Raw genomic sequence first — 26554 nt, forward strand, 5'->3', positions numbered from 1 at the left:
GGTCTGGGCTGTGGGGACCCGGCCGGTGGAGGCTGGGCCGCTGAGGTACTAGGGGAGGAGCCGGAGGAGCCGGAGCTGCTGCCTCCGCCGCTGGAGAAGAGCATGTCTGCAACTAGAGCCAAGAAAGTGAAGATGGCCACCAATCGTGCCCCGAGTGCGACCAACAGGTGGGCGCCGGGGGCCGGCGGGGCGGGACCGCGGGCAGGCGGCCGTTGTCGGCGGCGGTTGGCTGTGGAGAGGCCGCCTCGCCGGGTGGTCTGGCCCGTGGGCTCGGTGTCCATGCTGGGAGGCCGGGCTGAGCCGAGGGGATGCCAGGGGGACTCCCGGGTTGCAGTGGCTGGTCCCCACCTGGAGGCGTTAGCCGGACAACTGTGTGTGTCCTGCAGCCCGTGGCGCGGGAGGGAGGCGTGGGTTTGTCGGGAGAGGACCGGGCGCCCTGTCCGGAGCCTCCCAGAGTCGCCTGGCCGGCTCTGGGTGACAGCGGCGGGAGTGTGGGGACAGTGGCCTAAGTGGACGAGTACGGCCCCTTCAGTCCCCATCTGCCGCGACGAAAATGCCCAGTGTGCCCGACTCCCGAGTCCAGGCTCCAGGCTCCTGGCTCCGAACGCCCCTCCTGCCATGCAGGGTTGCTTTGTTCTCATTAGATGCGTGCGGTGACAAAAAGGGCCGCAGCAGGGGTGCCTGGGTGGCTCAAGTGGGTTAAGCCTCTGTCTCCGCCTCAGGTCATGATCCTTGGGTTTTGGGATCGAGCCCCACATCGGGCTCTCTGCTCAGCAGGGAGCCTGCTTCCTCCTCTCTCCTGTCTCCCTGCCTGCCTCTCTGCCTACTTGTGATCTCTGTCAAATAAATAAATAAAATCTTTAAAAAAAATAAAATTTTTGTTTTATCAATTTCATTATGTATAGAAATACAATTGATATTTTTTATTGTGGTAAAAAAGATAAAATTCACCATTTGAACCATGTTAAAGAGTCTACTTCAGTGGCATTAATATTTTTACAGCATTGTACAACCATTACCGCTATCGAATTCCAGAGGTGAGACCTTGTTTCCATTAAACAAACAGTCATTCTCAATGCCACCTAGTCCCTAGCTACTAGCAACCACTAATTTTCTTTCTGTCAGCCTTCATAGACTTGAATGAAGTTCAGCCCTTGCCCTGAATTAGGTTTTGGCTTAAGAATTTTGTGGCTGGTTTGATTTTTTTTTTTTCCAAACCAACAAAATTTTCTGCGTATCAACTATAAGGCGGTTTCACTTTCTTATCATTTGTGTGTTCACTGGAGCAGCACCATTTCCTTCAAGAAATCTTCTTTTTCATTTATAATTTGGCTGTTTGGCGTAAGAAGCCTAACTTTCGGCCTTGCTTGACTTTTGACATGCCTTTTGTACTAAGCTTAATCATTTCTAACTTTAGATTTTAAAATGAGAAATGTGTGCCTTTTCCTTTAACTTGAATACTTAAAAGCCTTCGTAGGGTTATTAACTGGCCTAATTTCAATATTGCTGCTTCTTAGTACAGGGAGGCCTGAGGAGAAGAAGGCAAACGGAATGGCCAATTGGTAGAGTATTCAGAACACACACATTTATAGATTAAGTTTTCTGTCTTGTATAGGTGTGTTTCCTGGCACTCCAAAATAATTAAAATAGTAACATCAAAGATCACTGATCATAGATCACTATAACCAAGATAATGATGAAAAAGTTTGAAATATTTCAAAAATTACCGCAACATGACAAAGATACAAAGTGAGCAGATGTGGTGGAAAAATAGTGGTGATAGACTTCCTCTACGAAATGTTGCCATAAATCTTCAATATGTAAAACCCAGAGTATCTGTGAAGCACAATGAAGCAAAGTGCAAAAAAATAAGGTATATCTGTAATAAAGTCTTCCCTCTTTTTTTGTCTCTAGCAAAAGGCTTGTCAATTTTGTTCATCTTTTCAAAGAAACCAACTTTTGTTTTATTGATTTTCTTTATTATTTCTCTATTCTCTATTTTGCTTATCTCTCATATTAATATTTCCCTCTTTATGTTGGCTTGGGTTTAGTTTGCTCTTCTTTTTCTAGTTCTTTTTTTTTTTTTTAAGATTTTTGTTTATTTGACAGAAACAGAGAGATCACAAGTAGGCAGAGAGGCAGGCAGAGAGAGACGGGGAAGCAGGCTCCCCACTGAGCAGAGAGCCCGATGCAGGGCTCGATCCCAGGACCCTAGGATCATGACCTGAGCCGAAGGCAGAGGCTTTAACCCACCGAGCCACCCAGGCGCCCCTCTGGTTCTTTAAGTTGTAAAGTTAGATTGTTGATTTGAGATTATCTTTATTTTTTATTTTTTTTAAGATTTTATTTATTTATTTGACAGAGATCACAAGTAGGCAGAGAGACAGGCAGAGAGAGAAAGGGAGGCAGGCTCCCCACTGAGCAGAGAGCCGGATGTGGGGCTTGATGCGGGGCTCAATCCCAGGACCCTGGGATCATGACCTGGGCCGAAGGTAGAGGCTTTAACTCACTGAGACTCACTGAGACACCCAGGAACCCCGCGATCTTTCTTAATATAAGCTTTTACAGCTCTATAATTTTCCTGCTTAACATTGCTTTCACTGTGTCCTCTGAGTTTTGGTAGGTTATATTTTTGTTTTCAGTCATCTCTATGTATTTTCTATTTTTCCTTATGATTTGTTTTTTTAACCCATTGGTTATTTCAGAGTATGTTGCTTAATTTCTAAAATTTTTTGAATTTTCTAGTTTTCCTTTCTGTGTCTAACTTTGTCATGTTGTGTTTGGAGAAGTTACTTTGACATCTATCTAAAAAAATGAACTTGGGGCACGTGGGTGGCATAGTCAGTTAAGCATCCAACTCTTGGTTTTGGCTCAGGTTGTGATCTCAGTGGTAATGGCTCAGGTGAGATTGAGCCCCATGTCAGGCTCTGCACTCAGTGTCAGGCTCTGTGCTCAGTGAAGAGTCTGCTTAGGTTTCTCTCTCCTTCTCCCTCTTCCTCTGCCCTTTCCCCCATTCTCTCTCTCTCCAAGTAAATAATTCTTAAAAAAAAAAAAAAAGAACTTTAATTCTTACGCGTGCCATATACAAATGATATTTCAAGATGGATTTGTAGACCTACATGAAAAATTTTAAACTATGAAACTTCCAGAAAATACTAAAAAAATCTTTGTGAACTTAAGTTAGGCAATTGTTTGGTGTTAAAACACCAAAAGCATGACCTATAATAGAAAAAAAATGGTAAATTGGACTTAATCAAAATGAAAACTCTGCTTTGAAAATCACTGTTTAGGGACGCCTGGGTGGCTCAGTTGGTTGGACGACTGCCTTCGGCTCAGGTCATGATTCCAGGACGGAGTCCCGGGATTGAGTCCCACATCGGGCTCCCAGCTCCATGGGGAGTCTGCTTCGCTTTCTGACCTTCTCCTTGCTCATGCTCTCTCTCACTGTCTCTCTCTCAAATAAATAAATAAAATCTTAAAAAAAAAAAGAAAGAAAATCACTGTTTAGAAAAAGAAAAGAAGATACGAACAAATAAGAACCTTTGCAAAGCATATATATGTCCTAGAGAACTTGTATCCAGAATACATAAAGGGCTTTCAAAGAAAGAAAACAAACAACCCTATTAAAAAAGATATGAACAGACACTTCTCCAATCAAGACATACAAATGGCTATCAGACACATGAAAAAATGTTCGTCATCATTAGCCCTCAGGGAGATTCAAATTAAAACCACATTGAGATATCACCTTATACCAGTTAGAATGGCCAAAATTAACAAAACAGGAAACAACATGTGTTGGAGAGGTTGTGGAGAAAGGGGAACCCTCTTACACTGTTGGTGGGAATGCAAGTTGGTGCAGCCTCTTTGGAGAACAGTGTGGAGATTCCTCAAGAAATTAAAAATAGAGCTTCCCTATGACCCTGAAATTGCACTCCTGGGTATTTACCCCAAGGATACAGATGTCGTGAAAAGAAGGGCCATCTGTACCCCAATGTTTATAGCAGCAATGGCCACGGTTGCCAAACTATGGAAAGAACCAAGATGCCCTTCAATGGACGAATGGATAAGGAAGATGTGGTCCATATACACTATGGAGTATTATGCCTCCATCAGAAAGGATGAATACCCAACTTTTGTAGCAACATGGACGGGACTGGAAGAGATTATGCTGAGTGAAATAAGTTAAGCAGAGAGAGTCAATTATCATATGGTTTCACTTATTTGTGGAGCATAACAAATATCATGGAGGACAAGGGGTGTTAGAAAGGAGAAGGGAGTTGGGGTAAATTGGAAGGGGAAGTGAATCACGAGAGACTATGGACTCTGAAAAACAATCTGAGGGGTTTGAAGTGGCTGGGGGGTGGGAGGTTGGGGTACCAGGTGGTGGGTATTATAGAGGGCATGTACTGCATGGAGCACTGGGTGTGGTGAAAAAATAATGAATACTGTTTTTCTGAAAATAAATTGAAAAAATTAAAAAAAAAAGACATAAATTTGAATAGATACTTCACCAGAGTAGACTTATAGACAGCATATAAGCTTATAGAAAAATGTTCAACATCATTAGTCATTAGGGATATGTGTATTACCATAGTGAGACCCTACTGGAATAACTAAAAAAGAACATGCCAAATATTGATGAGGATGTGGAGGAACTGGACATCTCACACACTGCTGGTGAGAATATAAAATGGTACAGCCTCTTTGGGAAATAGTTGATCAGTTTTCTTTCTTTCTTTTTTAGAAATTTTACTTATTTGGCAGAGAACACAAGCAGAGGGAGAGGAGAAGCAGGCTCCCTGCTGAGCAGAGAACCCCATCATGTGAGGCTTGATCCCAGAATCCTGGGATCATGACCAGAATCCTGGGATCATGACCAGAGCTGGAGGCAGACGTTTAACCACTGAGCCACCCAGGCACCCCAGTTTGGCAGTTTTCTTAAAAAGTTATACCTGTCTACTGATCCAACCATTTCCACTTTTAACTATTTATTCAAGAGAAAAGAATGTGTGTGTGTGTACACATGTGTGTGTAATATATATACATATACACAAAGACTTTTGCATGGAAGTTCATAGTAGCTTTATTTGTAATAGCTAAAAACTGAAAACAGTCAACATGTACAGATAAACTGTGGTATATCTTCATATGGAATAGTAATCAGCAATAAAAGGAAAGAACTTGTTATATGCAAAAACATGGACAAATCTCAAAATAATTATGCTAAGTGAAGCTAAACAAAGAAAGAGCATGTACTTAAGATTCCATTTACATAAAACTCTAGAAAATTCAAACTGATCTATAGTGCCGGCTGATCAGTAGTTGCTTGGGGATATTGAGGGGGATGCTAAGGAGAGGTAGATTACAAAGGCATATGAAGAAACCTAGGGATGATGGATATATTGACTATCTTGATGGTGATGGTTTCATGGGCATATACAATTGTCAAAACATGTCAAATTGTACGTTTTAAATATGTATAGTTTATTATATGTTTATTATAACAATAAAGCTGTCAAATGATAATCATTTTTTCACTTAAAACTATGTGAAGATCACAGACTACTCAGTAAAGACCTTAGAAAAGAAAACAGAAAACTGCAGGGCTTATGAGATTTGTTCAGGGTCTTTCCTCTGCCGGGGACTAGGAGAACCTATGTCTGGCACCTATTTTATAGTTTTCCATGTTCCTTTCCCTCAAACTGGCTATTGTAAATGATTCCTTGCCAGGAATTAGTACTGGCCCTCTTCTTCTCTCGTGTTCAAACTATTGAAAGCAGTTTTTTTTTTTTAATTTTCTAGAAGTTTAATAGTTTAAAATATTTCATGTAGGTCTGTAGTCCATATTTGTATGTGGCATAAGGTGAGAATCAAAGTTAATTTATTTATTTATTTATTTATTTATTTGAGAGAGAGACACACACAGTGAGAGAGGGAACACAGAGGGAGTGGGAGAGGGAGAAGCAGGCTTCCCACCTAACAGGGAGCCTGATGCAGGGCTTGCTCCCAGGACGCTGGGATCACGACTTGAGCTGACGCCCAATGACTGAGCCACTCAGGTGCCCCCACAGTTAATTTTTTAAGACTGATACCATTTTTTTTTTTTAAGACTGATACCATTTAAAGTATCTTCTACAACCACAGCAGAATAAAGTTAGAAATCAACAACAAAGGAAAACTAGAAAATTTAAAGAATTTGTAGAAATTAAACAACATACTCAAAAACTGGTAGATGAGAAAAGAAATCACAAGTTTTCAATTCTATTTTATCATTAGTAATCAATTTGTGTCTACTTCTTGTTTCTTCCTCCCTTTAAAATGTCTGTCAAGGGACGCCTGGGTGGCTCAGTTGGTTGGACGACTGCCTTCAGCTCAGGTCATGATCCCGGGGTCCCGGGACCGAGTCCCACATCAGGCTCCCAGCTGCATGGGGAGTCTGCTTCTCCCTCTGACCTTCTCCTCGCTCATGCTCTCTCTCACTGTCTCTCTCTCTCAAATAAATAAATAAAATCTTAAAAAAAAAAAAATGTCTGTCAAATATACTCTATGTGGTTTTTGGTTTTTTTTTTTTTTTTGGAAATACATTCCCCTGCCAGCATTGCAGAACAGGCCAACAGCCTCTCATCCTAGGATTAATGTAATAATTTCCTAGTCACTTTTTCCTACCCTAATCCATGTTGTAACTATTCTGAGACTGACATTTTAGCAAATAGGTTTTTTTAAAATTACCTTTAAAAAAATTAACATACAATGTATTATTAGCCCCAGGGGTACAGCTGTGTGAATCATCAGGCTTACACACTTCCCAGCATTCACCATAGCACATACTGTCCCCAGTGTCCATAACCCAACCACCTTCTTCTCTCCCTTGCCCCAGGCAACCCTGAGTTTGTTTTGTGAGATTAAGAGTCTCTTATAGTTTGTCTCCCTCCTGATCCCATCTTGTTTCATTTACTCTTTGCTACCCCCCAAGCCTCCCACTTTGCCTCTCAAAATCCTCATATCATATAATTGTCTTTCTCTGATTGACTTATTTCACTCAGCATAATACCCTCTAGTTCCATCCACATTGTCACAAATGGCAAGATTGCATTTTTTGATAGCTGCATAGTATTCCATTGGATATATATAGCACCTCTTCTTTATCCATTCATCTGTTGATGGACATCTAGGTTCTTTCCATAGTTTGGCTATTGTGGACACTGCTGCTATAAACATTTGGGTGCATGTGCCCCTTTGGATCACTCCATTTGTATCTTTAGGGTAAATACCCAGTAGCATGATTGCTAGGTCATAGGGTAGCTCTATTTTCAACTTTTTGAGACACCTCCATGCTGTTTTCCAGAGTGGCCGTACCAGCTTGCATTCCCACCAACAGTGCAGGAGGGTTCCCCTTTCTCCGCATCCTCACCAGCATTTGTCATTTCCTGACTTGTTAATTTTAGCCATTCTGACTGGTGTGAGATGGTATCTCATTGTGGTTTTGACTTGTATTTCCCTGATGTCCATTGATGTGGAGCACTTTTTCATGTGTCTGTGGGCCATCTGGATGTCTTCTTTGCAGAAATGTCTGTTCGTGTCCTCTGCCCATTTCTTGATTGGATTATTTGTTCTTTGGGTTTTGAGTTTGATAAGTACTTTATAGATTTTGGATACTAGCCCTTTATCTGATAGGTCGTTTGTAAATGTCTTCTTCCATTCTGTCAGTTGTCTTTTGGTTTTGCTGACTGTCTCCTTTGCTGTGCAAAAGTTTTTGATCTTGATGAAGTCCCAATAGTTCATTTTTGCCCTTACTTCCCTTGCCTTTGGCAACGTTTCTAGGAAGAAGTTGCTGAGGCTGAGGTCGAAGAGGCTGCTGCTTGTGTTCTCTGCAAGGATTTTGATGTATTCCTTTCTCACATTGAGGTCTTTCATCCATTTGGAGTCCATTTTTGTGTGTGGTGTAAGGAAATGGTCCAGTTTCATTTTTCTGCACATGGCTGTCCAATTTTCCCAACACCATTTGTTGAAGAGACTGTTTTTTTCCATTGTACATTCTTTCTTGCTTTGTCAAAGATTAGTTGACCATAGAGTTGAGGGTCTATTTCTGGGCTCTCTATTCTGTTCCACTGATCTATGTATCTGTTTTTGCGCCAGTACCGTACTATCTTGATGATGACAGCTTTGTAATAGAGCTTGAAGTCTTGAATTGTGATGCCACCAACTTTGGCTTTCTTTTTCAGCATTCCTCTGGCTATTCAAGGTCTTTTCTGGTTCCATATAAATTTTAGGATTATTTGTTCCATTTCTTTGAAAAAAATGGATGGGATTTTGATAGGGATTGCATTAAATGTGTAGATTGCTTGAGGTAGCATAGACATTTTCACAATATTTGTTCTTCCAATCCATGAGCATGGAACATTTTTCCATTTCTTTGTGTCTTCCTCAATTTCTTTCATGAGCACTTTATAGTTTTCTGAGTACAGATTCTTTGCCTCTTTGGTTAGGTTTATTCCTAGGTATCTTATGGTTTTGGATACAGTTGTAAATGGGATTGACTCCTTCATTTCTCTTACTTCTGTCTTGTTGTGCACTGAAATGCAACTGATATCTGTGCATTGATTTTATATCCTGACACTTTACTGAATTCCTGTACAAGTTCTAGCAGTTTTGGAGTGGAGTCTTTTGGGTTTTCCACATAAAGTATCATGTCATCTGCAAAGAGTGATAGTTTTACTTTTTCTTTGCTGATCTGGATACCTTTAGTTTCTTTTTGTTGTCTGATTGCTGAGGCTAGGACTTCTAGTACTATGTTGAATAGCAGTGGTGATAATGGACATCCCTGCCGAGTTCCTGATCTTAGCAGAAAAGCTCTCAGTTCTTCTCCATTGAGAATAATATTCACGGTGGGTTTTTCATAGATGGCTTTGATGATATTGAGGTATGTATCCTCTATCCCTACACTTTGAAGAGTTTTGATCAAGAAAGGATGCTGTACTTTGTCAAATGCTTTTTCAGCATCTATTGAGAGTATTATATGGTTCTTGTTCTTTCTTTTGTTAATGTATTGTATCACATTGATTGATTTGCAGATGTTGAACCAACCTTGCAGCCCTGGAATAAATCCCAGTTGGTTGTGGTGAATAATCCTTTTATGAACTGTTGGATCCTATTGGCTAGTATTTTGGTGAGAATTTTTTATATCTGTGTTCATCAAGGATATTGGTTTGTAATTTTATTTTTTTTGATGGGGTCTGTCTGGTTTTGGGATCAAGGTAATGCTGGCCTCATAAAATGAGTTTGGAAGTTTTCCTTCCATTTCTATTTTTTGGAACAGTTTCAGGATAATAGGAATTAATTTTTCTTTAAATGTTTGGTATATTTCCCCTGGGAAGCCATCTGGCCCTGGGCTTTTGCTTTTGGGGAGATTTTTGATGACTGCTTCCATCTCCTTACTGGTTATGGTTTTGTTCAGGTTTTCTATTTCTTCCTGATTCAGTTGTGGTAGTTTATATGTCTCTAAGAATGCATGCATTTCTTCCAGATTTTCAAATTTGCTGGTGTATAGTTGCTCATAATATGTTCTTTAAAATTGTTTGTATTTCTTTGGTGTTGGTTGTGATCTCTCCTCTTTCATTCATGATTTTATTTATTTGGGTCTTTTTTCTTTTTGATAAGTCTGGCCAGGTGTTTATCAATCTTATTAATTCTTTCAAAGAACCAGCTCCTAGTTTCTTGGTATGTTCAACTGTTTTTTTGGTTTCTATTTCATTGATTTCTGCTCTGATCTTTATTATTTCTCTTCTCCTGTTGGGTTTAGGCTTTCTTTGCTGTTCTTTCTCCAGCTCCTTTAGGTGTAGGGGTAGGTTGTATATTGGAGACCCTTCTTGCTTCTTTTCTTTTCTTTTTTTTAATATTTTATTTATTTATTTGATAGACCGAGATCACAAGTAGGCAGAAAGACAGGCAGAGAGAGAGAGAGGAAAGGAAGCAGGCTGCCCGCCGAGCAGAGAGCCCAATGCAGGGCTTGATTCCAGGACCCTGGGATCATGACCTGAGCCGAAGGCAGAGGCTTTAACCCACTGAGCCACTCAGGCGCCCCGAGACCCTTCTTGTTTCTTGAGAAAGGCTTGTATCGCTATATATTTTCCTCTCAGGACTGCTTTTGCTGTGTCCCACAGATTTTGAACAGTTGTGTATCCATTATCATTTGTTTCCATGAATTTTTCCAATTCTTCTTTAATTTCCTGGTTGACCCATTTGGTTTTTAGTAAGATGCTCTTTAGCCTCCTTGTATCTGGGTTCTTTCCAGCTTTCTTCTTGTGATTGAGTTCCAGCTTCAGAGCACTGTGGTCTGAAAATATGCAGAGAATGATCCCAATCTTTTGGTACTGGTTGAGACCTATTCTGGAGAATATTCTGGATGTGATCTATTCTGGAGAATATTCCATGTGCACTAGAGAGGAATGTGTATTCTGTTGTTTTGGGATGGAATGTGCTAAGTATATCTGTGATGTCCATCTGATCCAGAGTGTCATTTAAAGCCTTTATTTCCTTATTGATCTTTTGCTTGGATGATCTGTCCATTTCAGTGAGGAGGCTGTTAAAGTCCCCTACTATTATTGTATTATTGTTCATGTGTTTTTTTAATTTTGTTATTAATTGGTTTATATAGTTGGCTGCTCCCATGTTAGGGGCACAGATATTTAAAATTGTTAGATCTTCTTGTTGGATAGACCCTTTAAGTATGATATAGTGTTCTTCCTCATCTCTTATTATAGTCTTTGGCTTAAAATCTAAATGTCTGAATTGCCAACCCAGCTTTCTTTTGATGTCCATTAGCATGGTAAATTGTTTTCCACCCCCTCACTTTAAATCTGGAGGTATCTTTGGGTCTAAAATGAGTTTCTTGTAGAGAGCATATTGATGGGTTTTGGTTTTTTATCCATTCTGGTGCCCTGTGTCTTTTGATTGGGGTTTTTAGCCCATTTATATTCAGGGTAACTATTGAAATATATGAATTTAGTGCCATTGTATTTCCTGTAAGGTGACTGTTACTGTATATTGTCTCTGTTCCTTTCTGGCCTACTACTTTTAGACTATCTTTCCTTAGAGGACCCCTTTCAATATTTCCTATAGGGCTGGTTTGGTGTTTACAAATTCTTTTAGGTTTTTTTTTGTCCTGAAAGCTTTTTATTTCTCCTATTTTCAATGATAGTCTATCTGGATATACTATTCTTGGCTGCATGTTTTTCTTGTTTAGTGCTCTGAATATATCATGCCAATTCTTTCTGTCCTGCCAGGTCTCTGTGGATAAGTCTGCTGCCAATCTAATATTGTTACCATTGTATGTTACAGACTTCTTATCCTGGCTTCTTTAAGGATTTTCTTTGTCACTAAGACTTGTAAGTTTTACTATTAGATAATGGGATGTGGACCTATTATAGATTTTGATGGGGGATCTTTGTGCCTCCTGGATTTTGATGCTTGTTTCCTTTGCCATATTAGGGAAACTCTCCAGAATAATTATCTCCAATATATCTTTTGCCCCCCTGTCTCTCTCTTCTTCTGGAATCCCAATTATTCTAATATTGTTTCATCTTATGGTTCACTTATCTTCTGAATTCTCCCCCCATGTTCCAGTAGTTGTTAGTCTCTCTTTTGCTCAGCTTCTTTATTCTCCTTCATTTGGTCTTCTATACCACTAATTCTCTCTTCTGCCTCATTTATCCAAGTGGTAAGAGCCTCCATTTTTTTTTAAAAGATTATATTTATTTATTTGACACACAGAGATCACAAGTAGGCAGAGAGGCAGGCAGAGAGAGGGGGAAAGCAGGCTCTCTGCTGAGCATAGCCTGATGCAGGACCCAATCTCAGGACCCTGAGATCATGACCTGAGCCGAAGGCAGGGGCTTAACCCACTGAGCCACGCAGGCACCCAAGAGTCTGCATTTTTTATTATACCTCATTAATAGCTTTTTTGATTTCAGCTTGGTTAGATTTTAGTTCTTTTATTTCTCCAGAAAGGGCTTTTATTTCTCCAGACAAGGTTTCTCTAGTATCTTCCATGCCTTTTTCGAGCCCAGCTAGCACCTTGAGAATTGTCACTCTGAACTCTAGATCTGACATATTACCAATGTCTGTATTGATTAGGTCCTTAGCCTTTGGTACTGTCTCTTCTTTTTTTTCTTTTTTTTTTTTTTTTTTTGGTGAGTTTTTCTGCCTTGTCATTTTATGCAGATAAGAATATATGAACAAGAGAATAAAATACTAAAAGGGTTGCAAAGACCCCAGAAAAAATGTATGCTATCCAAATCAGAAGAGACCCCAATTGGGGAGAAAAAAGGGGGTAAAAAGAAGTTTAAGAAAAATTAAAAAAAATATATTAGACTGGTAAATAGAACAGAGCCACCCACTTGATGTTGGGTGTATTTTGGTCTCTTAGAAGAAACTACCTCCTAAAATTTTAAAGAAAGAAAAACTTATCATATACAAAAATAAGGATAAACATGATGAAGGGATGGAATATGACTGTAAAGATGAAAATTTAAAAAAATTCTAATAAGCGTATTGATAAGTTGGTTAGAAAAAGAAAGAAAAAGAAAGTGGAGAGAATTTGCTCAGCCTGGAGATGAGAACAAAGTCCTGTGCTAGATTTAGGGTATATTTTGATCTATTAGAAGAGTTTGTATCCCAAAAATTTTGTAGAAGAAAAATCCTTATAAGTATACAAAAAATTAAGTTAGATACAATGAAGGATAAAATGAGTATCATAGTGAAGGTTTAAAAAGGTTTTTTTTTTTTTTTAAAGAAAGGTATTGTTATAATAAACTAGTTAAAAAAAAACTTTTAAAGAGGAAAAGTTAAAAAATTAGAATAAGAAAAAAATAAAATTAAAAAAATTTAACTTTGCAAGACTAAAGAATTATGGGTACAAAGTTACGAATTCCATCCTTTGCTTCCCCCTCCTCTGAAATTCCGCTCTTCTCTTTGATCAGTGAGCTTGGTCTTAGCTGGATGTTCTTGCTGATCTACTGGGCGGGGCCTTTTGTAGTGATTCCTAAATGTCTCTTTGCCTGAGGTGGAATTGTGCTGCCCTTACAGTAATCTGTCCTGTTTGCTCTGGGGAGCTTTTGTTCCCTGAATGCTTTCTCTAGACCTCTGGAGCACAGGAGTGAAAATAGTGGCCTTCTAGTCTCTGGCCTGGAGGAGCTGAGAGCTCAGGGCCCTACTCCTCAGTGTGCCCTTGGAGAAAAGCGTTCAGTCACTTCCATCTCCCTAGTCTTCGGCTGACTCTGAGCTCACCCACCTGCGATCAAGCACCTCCGTCTCTGGCACACAGGTCCATTTGGAGTCTCCAAACTCTGCAAATTCCTGCCTTCAGAGAAGGAAAGCGGGTCTCCCCAGATCTGCCACTTGTGGGGTCCCTGCTCGAAGAGCAGTGGCCCAGTTGTGCCACGGATTACAGTTTAAGGTAACCCCAAGCTGAGAGCTCACTCCTCGGCTCTGTCTCTGTAGCTGGCTTCCCTGCTCTGATACCTGCGAGCTCTGCTACACTCAGACACCCCCAATCCTTCTGTGATCCCATGGGATCTGAGACCATACTGTCCCCACATGGGCTCCACCCCCGCTTGACCTCTGGAGCAATATCCTTCAGTGGAGCAGACTTCTAAAAGTTTGGATTTTTTGCTTTGTCGCCCTGCTACTTGCTGGGAGCTGGACCCTCCCCCCATGGTCTGTCTTTCCATTGCTTCAGATTCACTTCTCTGCACATCCTACCTTTTAGAAAGTGGTCGATTTTCTGTTTCTAGAATTGCTGCTCTTCTCTTTGATCTCCTGTTGGGTTTATGGGTGTTTGGAGTGGTTTGATAACTATATAGCTGAACTCCTGCTACCTGATATCATCTCAGTCTGCTACTCCTCTGCCATCTTGACTCCTACCCCAGCCAGCAAATAGTTTTTTATTTACTTTACATTCTTCCTGTGGCCACTCACATTAGTTGTTATTAAACATTTACCATATGCTTGGAACTATAAAGATTAGGGGAATGGGATGGGTATGATTTCCTATCTTGAATAATTTTTATGAAGAGGTGGAGTTTTAATAAAAGTGTGATCTCTACCTTCAAGTAAGTTATTGCTTAGTTGAAAAGACAAATAAGTACTTCAGAAGTTTAATAAATAGTAAAGCAGTAATATTTTTTTCCCTTTTTTTTTCCCTCCAGGTTCCTGTTTCATGTAAATCTTGTCCCTGTGGTTATGTATTTATTAATAGGAAACTTCTAAAAGTAAAATACTCAGAGAAATCATCACCTTTTACAGGTAATTGAGAGAGTTTACCACCTTTCTGTTTTTTATGGTTTCCATTATATAAAGTTAAAATTAATTTTTGTGAGTTAGATTTTTTTTGGCTGGTGGAATTATAATACTAAAATCTATTGAAGAATACTTTTTTAATTAATTATTTTAATTAACATATAATGTATTATTTGCCCCAGGAGTACAGGTTTGTGAATCATCAGGCTTATATACTCAGTACCTTTGGTTTTTATTAGATACAATAAGTCATTTACATTGATTTATTCTTCATCCAACTTAAATGTTAACTCCTTTACTGATAAATTTTATAACAAATTTTAATTAGAAAATGTTAATTGGAAGAAAGGAAACCTTGATTTTAGTATCATAATTTTTTAAGATTTTATTTATTTTATTTGACAGAGAGAGAGATCACAAGTAGGCAGAGAGGCAGGCAGAGACAGAGGGGGAAGCAGGCTCCCTGCTGAGCAGAGAGCCTGATGCGGGGCTCGATCCCAGGACACTGAGATCATGACCCGAGCCGAAGGCAGCGGCTCAATCCACTGAGCCACCTAGGCGCCCCTAGTATCATAATTTTTTAATTAGCAGGGTTTTTTTGATTTGCTGATTTAGACGATCTAAAAAATTGCCCACTTCAATTTTGTTTGAGTTTCTAGCTTTCTCTTTGATGTTGAGAAGTCTAGACTTATGCCCTAAGTGTATTCAAAGATGAGTTTTTTTTACTACTTTTTTATTCCTATGATAAAATCACATGTTGTATCAGTAGTGAGCCCATAATGATAGTAGATTTATTGAAAACAACTGTTGAGTGCCTAACATATGCCAGGTACTATATATCTTGGGCATACAGCAATAAATCTACTTCTAAGACAGGTTTAGTACTGTTGTAGCAGTTGAAGATATTTGCATAGGAGTATACATATGGGATATACGGGGAGAATATCAGCTAGTAATAACTTCTGGGTAGGAAATTAAAATAGGGTACTGTCCTATAGATTAACTAGAAGGTTACTTTTGATTGAGTGGTCCAGGGAATGCATCTCTGAGGAGGAGATATTTTATAAGGTCTGAATAGATGAAGGGGGTAGACATATGAAAATCAGAGAAATTAGATTCTAGGCAGAGGAAAAAACAAAGGCAGAAGTGCTAAGGCAGGATTTATTCCAGGAATGCAGGATTGATACAATATAAGGAAACCTATTAGTATCATATAGCATGTTAATAAATATAAAGAAAAAACAATAAAATTATCTCTGCAGATTCTGAGAAAACCTTTGGCAAAATTAAGTACCCATTCATGGTAGAGACACTTAAGAGAATAGGATTTGAAGAGTACTTACTTAACTTGATGAAGTATATATTTTAGCATTAAAGGTAGTATCTTATTTATTTATTTTATTTTATTATTATTTTTTTAAATTCTTTTTTTTTTTTAAGATTTTATTTTATTTATTTGACAGAGAGAAATCACAAGTAGGCAGAGAGGCAGGCAGAGAGAGAGAGAGGAGGAAGCAGGCTCCCTGCTGAGCAGAGAGCCCGATGCGGGACTCGATTCCAGGATCCTGAGATCATGACCTGAGCCGAAGGCAGCGGCTTAACCACTGAGCCACCCAGGCGCCCAAGGTAGTATCTTATTTAAATGGGAAACCTCTACAGGCATTTCCATTTCAGTTTCATATCAGGAACAAGGCAAACATTGTCACTATATTCACTACTATTCTGCATTATGTTAGAGGTAAAGTAGCCAAGACAATTAGTTAAGAGAAATCAAGAAGAAGCATAGAAGTGGTAAAGAACAAGTAGAACAATATCTATTTGCAGATCATAGTATCGCTGGACTCCAGGAAATCAATAATAAAAGTACCTCAATACAGTAAAAGAATTGAGTGAAGGATCAGGATTTAAACTTAACATAAAAAATCAGCTTTCATATATAGAAATAGCTTATACTGAACATAATGTTAGAGAAAAGCCCATTTACAATAACAACATGGAGAGTTATATCTTTAGGAATAAATTTAGTAAGAATGGCCTAAAACTTATACAAGGAAAATTTTAAACACCCCTAAAAGACACTGAAGCAGATTTAAGCAAATGGTAAAACATCCCTTGTTCTTGAATAGGTTGATTCAACATCATAAAGATGTTAATCCTCCCAAATTAATTTATGAAATCAATGCAATTTTATTCTTTAGAATTTATTTTTTTTTAAAGATTTTATTTATTTTTTTGACAGAGACAGGGACTGTGAGAGAGGGAATACAAGCAAGGGGAGTGGGAGAGGGAGAAGCAGGCTTCTGGCTGAGCAGGGAGCCCATTGTGGGGCTCGATGCAGGGCTAGATCCCAGGACCCTGGGATCATGACCTGAGCCAAAGGCAGATGCTTAGCAACTGAGCCACCCAGGTGCCCCAATGCAATTTTAATAAAAATCCTAAGAAGTTGTTTTATTGAGTTAGACAAGCTTATTTTAAGGTTCATATGGAAAAATAAACACGCAAAATGTGTCAATTGACTTTTAGTAAAGGTCTAAGGAAATAAAATGGGAAAGAATAGTTTTTTTTTTTTTTTTAAGATTTTATTTATTTATTTGACAGAGATCACAAGTAGGCAGAGAGGCAGGCAGAGAGAGAGAGAGGAAAGCAGGCTCTCCGCTCAGCAGAGAGCCGGATGCGGGACTCGATCTCAGGACTCTGGGATCATGACCTGAGCCGAAGGCAGCGGCTTAACCCACTGAGCCACCCAGGCGCCCCGGAAAGAATAGTTTTTTCAACAAATGGTATTGATATACCATGCTGGATATGCAAAAGAATGAAGTTGGCACCCTATCTCATGCCATACATAAAAATTAATTCAAAATATGGGATGCCTGGGTGGCGCAGTTGGTTAAGCATCCAACTCTTGATTTTAGGTCAAATCATGATCTCTGGGTTGTGGGATCAAGCCCTGCATTGGACTCAACATGGAGTCTGCTTCTCCCTCTCACTCTGCTGTGTACTCTCTCTCTCACTTTGTATCTCTAAAATAAATTAAAATAAAAACTTTAAAAAATTAATCAAAATATATTGTAAACCTAAATGTAAGAGCTAACAAAACTATAAAACTCCTAGAGGAAAGCTAACAGTAAATCTTAGTGACTTTGGGTTAGGCAGTGTTTCTTAAACATGAGATATAAAGCTCAAATGATATAAATAAGTAAATAAATGGGGCTATATCAAAATTTAAAACTTTTTTTTTTTCTGCAGATGATATCAAGACAACTCATAGAATGGGAAAAACTATTTTTAAATCATATATCTGATAAGGGACTTGTATCCCTAATATATACTTTTTTTTTCTTTTAAGATTTTATTTATTTGATTCAGAGAGAGATCACAAGTAGGCAGAGAGGGAGAGAGAGAGATCACAAGTAGGCAGAGAGTGAGAGGGGAGCAAGCTCCCTGCTGAGCAGAGAACCCAATGGCAGGGCTCGATTCCAGGACTCTGAGACCATGACCTAAGCAGAAGGCAGAGGCTTAACCCTCTGAGCCACCCAGGTACCCTCCTAATATACTCTTACTCCTCAATAATAAAAAGAGAAATAACCCAATTTTAAAAAACGGCAGAGGGGTGCCTGGGTGACTCAGTGGGTTAAGCCTCTGCTTTCAGCTCAGGTCATGATCTCAGGGTCCTGGGATCGAGCCCCACATAGGGCTCTCTGCTCAGCCGGGAGCCTTCTTCCTCCTCTCTCTGCCTCTCTGCCTACTTGTGATCTCTCTGTCAAATAAATAATTAAAAAAAAAAAAAAGGCAGAGGATTTGAAGGAATTTGTCCAAAGAAGGTATACAAATGACCCAGTAAGTACACCAAAAGATGTTCAACATTATTAGTCATTAGGGAAGTGCAAATCAAAATCACAAGATACTGCTTCACACCACTAAGATGCAATAGTAAGAGAAAATAACAAGTATTGATGAGGAAGTAGAGAAGTTGAAACCCTCATATGCTGCTTTTAGGAATGCAAAATGGTGCAGATACTTTGAAAACAATCCTCAAATGATTTAATCCTCAAATGATTAAATATAGAGTTATGATCCACAATTCCACTCTTAGGTTTAAACTCAAGAGAGTTGAAAACAGAAGTGGATGCAAAAACTTATACATGAATGTTATTAGCAGCATTATTCACAATAGCTAAAAAGTAGAAACAGTCCTGATATCCATCAACTGATGAAAAACAAATGTATATCCATATGATGGAATAATATCTGACAGTAAAAAGTATTGTTCTATGCTACTACATGAATGACTCAAAAATGTGCTTTGTGCAAGAAGCCAGTCACAAAGATCATATACTTTTATGATTCCAATTATAGAAAATGTCCACATAGGCAAATTTATGGATAGTAAATAGATTAATGGTTTAAGGCTGGGAAAGAGATGGGGGAGAATGGGAAACAATCGTTAATTGATACAGAGTTTCTTTTAGAGGTGGAAAAATGTACAAAAATTAGATTCACAATCACATGAGTGTACTAAAAACCACTGAATTGTGGGCGCCTGGGTGGCTCAGTGGGTTAAAGCCTTTGCCTCGGCTCAGGTCATGATCCCAGGGTCCTGGGATCGAGCCCTGCATTGGGTTCTCTGCTCGGCAGGGAGCCTGTTTCCCTTCTCTCTGCCTTCCTCTCTGCCTACTTATGATCTCTGTCTGTCAAATAAATAAATAAAATCTTTAAAAAGACAAAACAAACCACTGAATTGTACATTTTAAATGCGTAAATTGTATGGGATGTGAATTATATCTCAATAAAAGTGATTATATTTTATTTATTTATTTTTAAAGATTTATTTACTTTAGAGAGAAAGAGCATGAGAAGGAGGGGCAAAGGGAGAGGAAGAGAAAATCTCAAGCACACTCCATGCTGAGCCCAGAGCCTGACTTGAGGCTTAATCTCAGGACCCTGAGATTATGACCTGAGCCAAAATCAAGAGTTGATTGCTTAACTGACTGTGTCACCTGGGCATCCCAATAAAAATGATTTTAGAAATAACCAGGAAAATACTGAAAAACAGAAACTATCAGGGTTGGATAGCTGTACTATTAAAATAAATAAAAATTAATATAAAGCCTTAGGGTACCTGGCTGGTTCAGTTGGTAGAGCATGCAACTCTTGATTTCAGCATTGTGAGTTCAAGCCCCACATGGCCTGTGGAGCCTGCTTAATTAAAATAATTATATATATATATGATAGAGCCTCTGTAATTAAAACATTGTTGTGGGACTGGCAGAGACAAATAGACCAGTGGAGAAGAATAAAAAGTGCAGAATTAGACCCAAATTCACATGAAAAGTTAGTATATGACGAAGGCGGTATTTCAGACCACTAGGGTAAAGTTGAACTTCTTTTTTTTATTGTGGTAAAATATATATAATGTATTTATCATTTTAACCATTTGTAAGTGTACAATTCAGTGGCATTAAAAACATTCACAATACTGTGTTTCTATCACTGTTGTTTTACTTCAAACTTTATCATCCCCAACATAAACCCTGTACCCATTAAACAATCTCTTCCTCCACACCTCTGCCCCACCCCTGCACACCTCCCTCCAATCCCTGGCAATCTCTCCTTCGTATCTCTGTAAATGTACCTATTCCAGGCACCTCATATGTAAAGTGGGGTCATATAATATTTGTCCTTCTATGTCTGGCTTATTTTATTAATTATAATGTTTTCAAGGTCTACCCATATTGTAGCATATATTTAAATTTCATTATTTTTTATGTCTGAGTAATTACCATTTTATGTATATACCACATTTTTTAATCCATCTGCTGATGGGCCATAGCTAGGGTTCTTGTAATGAACATTGGTGTAGCGATATCTGTTCAAACCTCTGGTTTCAGTTCTTTTGGATATATACCTAGGAGTAGAATATCTGGGTCATATGGTAGTTCTGAGTTTAACCTTTTGAGGAAATGCCAGACTGTTTTCCATAGTGGTTGTGCTGTTTTACATTCCCACAAGCAAGGCCCAGAGGTTCTAATTTCTCTTATTCTTACCAAATTTGTTAGATTTTCCAATTTTTTTCTTTTTTTTTTTTTTAAAGCTTTTATTTATTTATTTGACAGATAGAGATCACAAGTAGGCAGAGAGGCAGGCAGAGGGAGAGGGGAGGAAGCAGGCTCCCTGCGAAGCAGAGAGCCTGATGTGGGGCTTGATCCCAGGACCCTGGGATCATGACCTGAGCTGAAGGCAGAGGCTTTAACCCACTGAGCCACCCAGGCAACCCTTTTTCCCTTTTTTTAAGAGAGAAAGAGTGTGTAAGCAGAGATGGGAGGAGGTGGGGGAGGGGCAGAGAAAATCTTAAGCAAGTTCCATGCCCAGCGAGGAGCCTGACTCCAGGCTCCATCTCATGACCCTGAGGTATGACCTGAGCTGAAATTGAGTCTAATGTTTAACTGACTGAGCCACCCAGGTGCCCCTGATATCTTTTTCTGTTTGTTTTTTGTTTTTTTAAAAATATTGCCACCCTAGCAGGTGTAACTGTTAATCTTACTGGTTTTTGTTGTTGTTTTATTTTTTAAAGATTTATTTTATTTTGTTTTATTTATTTGTCAGAGAGGGAGAGATCACAAACAGAGGGAGCGGCAGGCAGAAGGAGAAACAGGCTCCCTACTGAACAAGGAGCCTGTTGTGGGACTTGATCCCGGGAGCCTGGGATCATGACCTGAGCTGAAGGCAGACGCTTAACTGACTGAACCACCCAGGTGTCACCTTACTGGGTTTTGATATGCATTTCCCTAAAGACTAACAGTGTTAAGCATCATTTCATGGGCTTATTGGCCATTTGTATATCTTCTTTGGAGAAATGTCTATTCAGCTCATTTGCCCATTTTAAATTGGATTTAATTGTGTTGTTTTGGTTGTTTTTTAAGCTATAGAAGCTCTTTATATATTTTCTGTATTAAGCTTTGTCAGAAGTATGATTTGCAAGTATTTTTTTGCCATTTGTCTTTCTACTTTTTTTTTTTTTAAGATTTTATTTATTTATTTGACAAAGAAGGATCACAAGCAGGCAGAGAGGCAGGCAGAGAGAGAGGGGGAAGCAGGCTCCCTCCTGTGCAGAGAGCTCAATGTGGGGCTTGATTCTAGGATCCTGAGATCATGACCCGAGGCTTAACCCACTGAGCCACCCAGGTGCCCCTCTTTTCACTTTTTTTTTTAAATTTTTTTTTTAAATTTATTTATTTGTCAGAGACAAAGGGAGAGAGAGTGAGCGAGCACAGGTAGACAGAAAGGCAGGCAGAGGCAGAGGGAGAAGCAGGCTCCCCACCAAGCAAGGAGCGGGACTCGATCCCAGGACCCTGGGATTATGACCTGAGCCGAAGGCAGCTGCTTAACAAACTGAGCCACCCAGGCGTCCCCTCTTTTCACTTTGTTGATAGTGTCCTTTGAGGAACAAAAATCTTAATTTTGATGAGATCCAACTTACTTAATTTTTCTTTGATTTTTATTGTTAATTGTGTTAACATACAAAAATATGAAATTTGCCATCTTAACCATTTTCAAGTATGTAGTTCAGTAGTGTTAAGTAGTTTCACGTCTTTGTGCTATCAATCTCCAGAACTTTTTATCTCCCAAAACTGAATACTCTATAACCTTAAACAACTCCCATTCCTTCTGCCCCCACTCTGGCCCCCTGCTAAGGTCTATTCTATGTTCTGTCTCTAAGAATAGGACTATTCTAGGTATGTCATAAGTAAAAGTATTTGTCTTTCTGTGACCAGGTTGTTTTAATTAGCATCATGTCTTCACAGTTCATGTATGTTGTAGCATGTGTCAGAATTCCCTTTCTTTTCAAGGCTGAATAATACTCTGTTATATGCAATTATTATGTTTTATTTATACATTATTGGTTGATGGACACTTGGATTGTTTCTGCCTTTTGGCTGTTATGAATAATGATGCTATGAATGTGGGTGTATGTGGGTGTATAAATACCTCTTTGAGACTCTGTTTTCAGATCTTTTGCGTATATTCCCAGAAGTAGAATTATTGGATCATATGGTATTTCTATTTTCAATTTTTTGAGAAGCTAACATGATTGTTTTCCATAGAGACCTGCACCATTTTCCATTCCCAACAGTTGTGCTCAAGCGTTCCAATTTCTCTTTATCTTTGCTGATACTTGTTATTTTCTTTGGTTAGTAGCTATCCTAATGGGTGTGAGTTGATAATTGTGGTTTTGTTTTGCCTTTCCTTAATGATTAATGACATTGAGCATCTTTTCAAATCCTTGTCCATGTGTATATTTTTATTGGAGAAACATTTATGTAAATCCTTTGCTCATTTAAAAATCAGGCTATTTGTATTTTGTTGTAGAGTTGTAGGAGCTCTTTATATGTTCTGGATATTTACCCCTTATCAGGTATGTGGTTTGCAAATATTCCATTCTGTAGGTTGCCTTTTCACTATTGATTGAATCTTTGGCACAGAAGTTTTAGATTTAGATGTAGTCCAGTTTACCCGTTTTTTATTTTTTTTTAACTTTTGTTGTCGTATTCATTAAATTGTTACCAAATCCCAATGCCATGAACATTTTCCTCAATGTTTTCTTTAAGACTTTTGTAATTTTAGTTTTTACATTTAGGTCTCTGATCCATTTTTGAATTAATTTTTGTATATGGTGTGGTTTATGGTCCAGCTTCATACTGCATGTAGATATACGTTTTCCCAGTACCATGTGAAGAAACCATCCTTTCCCACTAAATGGTCTTGTTGAAAATCATTTGACCACGGGGCGCCTGGGTGGCTCAGTGGGTTGAGCCGCTGCCTTCAGCTCAACCGGTCTTGATCGGCTGGGGTCTTGATCTCGGGGTCCTGGGATCGAGTCCCGCATCGGGCTCTCTGCTTGGCGGGGAGCCTGTTTCCCTCTCTCTCTCTCTGCCTGCCTTTCCATCTACTTGTGATTCCTCTCTGTCAAATAAATAAATAAAATCTTAGAAAAAAAAATATTAAAAAAGAAAAGAAAAGAAAGGAAAATCATTTGACCATATGTGGTCTTTCTGTTCCATTGGTCTTTTTGTTTGTTCTTATGCCCATATTGTATTGTTTTACTTATTGTGGCTTTGTAGCAAGTTTCAAAGTTAGGAAATGTGAGTTCACCAATTTTGCTCTTTTTCAAGATTATTTTGGTTATTCAGGATTCCTTGCAATTTTTTATGAAAACGAGGATCTGCTTTTTCATTTCTGCCAAAAAGGCTGTTGGATTTTTGGTAGGGATTGTGTTGAATCTTTAGATTGCTTTGGATAATATTGACATCTTATAGATATTAAGTCTTCCTGCCTGTGAATATGATTGTCTTTTCGTTTATTTAGATCTTGTTTAATTTCTTTCAACAGGGTTTTCAGCATTAAAAGTCTTACCTTCTGGGGCACCTGGGTGGCTTCGTTGGTTGTTTCTGCCTTCATCTCAGGTCATGATCCCAGGGTTGTGGGATCAAGCCCTGTGTCTGGTTCCTGGTCTGCGGGGAGTCTGCTTCTCCCTCTCCCTGCTTGTGTTCATTCTCTTTCTTTCTGTCAAATAAATAAATAAAATCTTAAAAATAAAATGTCTTACCTCCTTAGATTTATTCCTAAGTATTTTATTATTTTGATGCTATTATAAATGGAATTGCTTTCTTAGTTTTTTATTCAGGTTATTCAGCACTGGTGTATAAAAACAGAACTGATTTTTGCTTTTGTACCCTACAACTTTGCTAAACTTTGGAAAGTTTTTGGAAACTTCTTTGAAACATGATCTACTTTCTTTTTCATGGAATAATGAGTGACCCACTTTTAGCATTTTCCAAATCTGCCCACTTGTCCCTTATTGCACTATTATTAAAAGGGCTATCTTTGGGGTGCCTGGGTGGCTCAGTGGGTTAAGCCTCTGCCTTTGGCTTAGGTTATGATCTCAGCGTCCTGGGATTGAGCCCTGCATCGGGCTCTCTGCTCAGGGGGGATCCTGCTTCCCCCGCCTCTGCCTGCTGCTCTGCCTGCTTGTGAGCTCTCTCTGTCAAATAAATAAATAAAATATTAAAAAAAAAAAAACAAAATCTTTAAAAAAAATGGCTATCTTTATCCACCACTATGAGTTAATTCCTCTATAATCTTGGTGTAGAAAAAGGCTTGCTGTTACTTAAAATACAGAAGCAGTAAAACAAAAGACTGATAAATTTCACTAAAATAAATTCTTAGATAATAAAAAATCCTATAAATAAAAGTTTGTCAAGAAGAAACTGGGAGAAAATATTCACAATATATACCACATAAAAAGGACAATATTTTTTATATTTAAACAGCTCTTAAAATTTGAGGGACAAAAGGTTTTCTGGTTGTGGCACCATGTGGTGAGGAGTTTTTGCTTACATTGGCAGCCGTGCAGTCCAAGGGCCTTCTGCAGTCTCTGCAGGTCCTTGGACACAAGCAGATGGCCACAGCTCTGGTTGCAGATGGGGCAGCAGCCTTATCCAGGTGAATGGGCAGCCTCTGGAGATGATCCAGCAGTGCACACAGCAGTACAAGCTACTGGAATCTGTTCTGCTTCTGGGCAGGGAATGATTTCTTGGGGTGGGCATCTGAGTCTGTATGAAGGGTAGTGGTCATGGGACCCAGATTTGCACAGTCTGCTAGCACAACTCCAAAGCCCTGGGGTCCTTATTATCAGAAATACATTGATGAGACTTCTGAGAAGGAGCTCAAAGCCATTTTCATTCAGTATGACCAAACCCTGCTGGGAGGTAGCTGATCCCTGTGTCAGTGACTTCAAAAAGTTTGGGGGCCCTGGTGTTCATACTTGCTACCAGAAATTCTATTGATAAGTCCGTCATGAAGCCTAGAGTTCACCTTGATAATAAACAGTGGTTTTGAGATTTTCAAAACAAAAAATTTGAGGGCAAAATTACAAAAGTCTGATATAATGGGAATCAGATATGAAGAGATAACTCACAAAAAAATAAGACATAGTAATGGCCTAAAATATATGGAAAAAAGTTCAAATTTACTCATAATTAAAGAAATGCAAATTAAAATAATACCTATAAATGGCAAAAACTTTAAAATATGACAATATACTTTGTTGGTGAAGCTGTGGAGAAATGGTACTCTCATACATTGCTGGTGAAAATGTGAATTGTTATAGCCCTTCCAAAGGGAAATGTGGCAATACTTAAAAATATTGTATATGGGGGCACCTGGGTAGCTCAGTGGGTTAAGCCTCTGCCTTCAGCTCAGGTCATGGTCTCAGGGTCCTGGGATCAAGCCTCACATTGGGCTCTCTGCTCAGCAGGGAGCCTGCTTCCCCCTACCTCTCTGCCTGCCTCTCTGCCTACTTGTGATCTCTCTCTGTGTCAAATAAATAAAATCTTAAAAAAAAATACTATACATATATATACACACATATATGTGTATATATGTGTGTGTGTGTGTGTGTGTGTGTGTATTTACTTTTTGACCCAGCAAAACAGTTTCTGGGACTCTACCATTTAGATACACCTCTAACAATATAAAAATACATACACACAGATATTCACTACCGCAGTGTAATACAATGTAATTGTGAAATATTGGAAACTGTTTAAATGTCCATACATAGAAAAGTGATTAAAATGTGATATATCCATTCAGTAGAGTAATGGGGCTGTGTTGAAAAAGAAAGAATGAGAATGGTCTGTATCAACAAATATGGAGTGTTTCTGAGATAATATACTGTTAAATGACAAAAATAAAACACAAGAGTATAGTATATGGTCTTCTGTGTAAGAAAGAAAGAGATATGAGACAGTACATGTGTATCTGCTTGTTTTTGTAGAATCAATATTGGGAGGATAAACTGGAAACCAAAGTGATTATTGGTAATCTACAGGGGGTAGGTGGGAAAGGAGTGCCAAAAAGTGAGGATATGGGAACTAGTGAGGAAGGAGTGACATTAGAGGGGATGGGGAAGAAAAGAACTTTATTCCAAGTTGTTTCAGAAAATAACATCTTGATTGGATACTGTAATGGTAAAGATAAAAAGAATTGCACATTAATGCTATAATATAGTCAATAAATATATTTGTCACAAGGGCATAGATTAACAATTCTGTGTGTACTCTAACTGAAAAAAAAAGGCAAATATGTTTTAGATAACAAAAACTGGATTTCTCACAAATAGTGAAAGAAGAAGGCTAAAATGAACTCTGGTTGGTTTGGAATCTGAGATATTATATATATTGGTTACTATGCATGT

General features: G+C 38.7%; 1 pseudogene; it reads left to right on the forward strand.

Moving 5' to 3' along the window:
- The first annotated feature begins 1733 nt into the window (after positions 1–1733).
- Positions 1734–25142, forward strand: LOC131817625 (small ribosomal subunit protein uS9-like; annotated as a pseudogene).
- The last annotated feature ends 1412 nt before the right edge of the window (positions 25143–26554 follow it).

Source organism: Mustela lutreola, chromosome 16, assembly GCF_030435805.1.
Source record: "Mustela lutreola isolate mMusLut2 chromosome 16, mMusLut2.pri, whole genome shotgun sequence".
NCBI classification, from domain to species: Eukaryota; Metazoa; Chordata; class Mammalia; order Carnivora; family Mustelidae; genus Mustela; species Mustela lutreola.